General features: G+C 43.2%; 2 pseudogenes; both read left to right on the top strand.

The window, feature by feature from the left end:
• LOC103583334 overlaps positions 1–38 on the top strand; it is a 1,835-nt pseudogene extending 1,797 nt beyond the window's left edge.
• A 268-nt stretch (positions 39–306) lies between these two features.
• Positions 307–885, top strand: part of LOC103583335 — an 8,484-nt pseudogene continuing 7,905 nt past the window's right edge.

The raw sequence follows: 885 nt of genomic DNA on the forward strand, positions 1-885 counted from the left end.
TAGTGGACAACTGGGGCCAGATAGCAACCAAGAAATAGGCTGAGTTTGACAGTCCCTCTCAACATCACCAACATTCCCAATGACCAGAGACAATATCTGCAGCCACATATCTGTGAGTGCCAAAGTTATGCAACAGATCTAAAGCTAGAATGTGAGAGGAATTCAGAGCTGGAAATATGCTTAGCACAAAGGTCATAGATAGCAAAAGTGAGCTGAGAGCTCTCCTTCAGAAGTTGATAGAGAGCTGCAAAATGTGAGAAGTGTCATGGCAGTGAAAGGGAGCTCTCTGTCAGAAATCATCTAAGTATGGTGCCCTCTGGAAGAAAGCATTCTGGGAAACCCAGGCGGACATCAATGGAGGATCAGGTCCTAAGAGCCCATGACTGTGAGAAAGAAGACAAGAAAGACCTGAGTGGTTCAGAGGAGGAAGTTGCTGAAGGGAAGACTCCAGAAACTGATAAGCATGGGAAGAAAAGGCCTCCTGCAGAAAAGCGGAAGATGTGGGCGTGAAGTACAGAATATAGTGGAAAGATTTGGAGCTGACGTTAACAAGGCTCTTCTTGCCAAGAGAAAAAGAGTAGAAAGTACACTAGGGCATCTCAAATCCGATAACCAGAGAATGGAACGTGTTTGGAAAACACAAGAGAAAGGCAGAAGCTTAACCGAGAATATTCTTAGCAGTTTGTGACTTTGTTTCACCAGTGAGATATAGATGTGCAGAAAGCCGAGGAAGAATAAAAACTACCTAATGTGTTTCGCCAGCAGCAAAATATTTTCAACAACGTAGAATCATTCAGAGTCAGAGCCTGAAATCAATTAGATCGCTAAACAAGCAGTTCATAAAGAGCACAGAGGACTTGCAGAAGAATCATGATAATCTACTTA

The sequence above is a fragment of the Galeopterus variegatus genome, unplaced genomic scaffold, assembly GCF_000696425.1.
Source record: "Galeopterus variegatus unplaced genomic scaffold, G_variegatus-3.0.2 Scaffold21808, whole genome shotgun sequence".
NCBI lineage: Eukaryota > Metazoa > Chordata > Mammalia > Dermoptera > Cynocephalidae > Galeopterus > Galeopterus variegatus.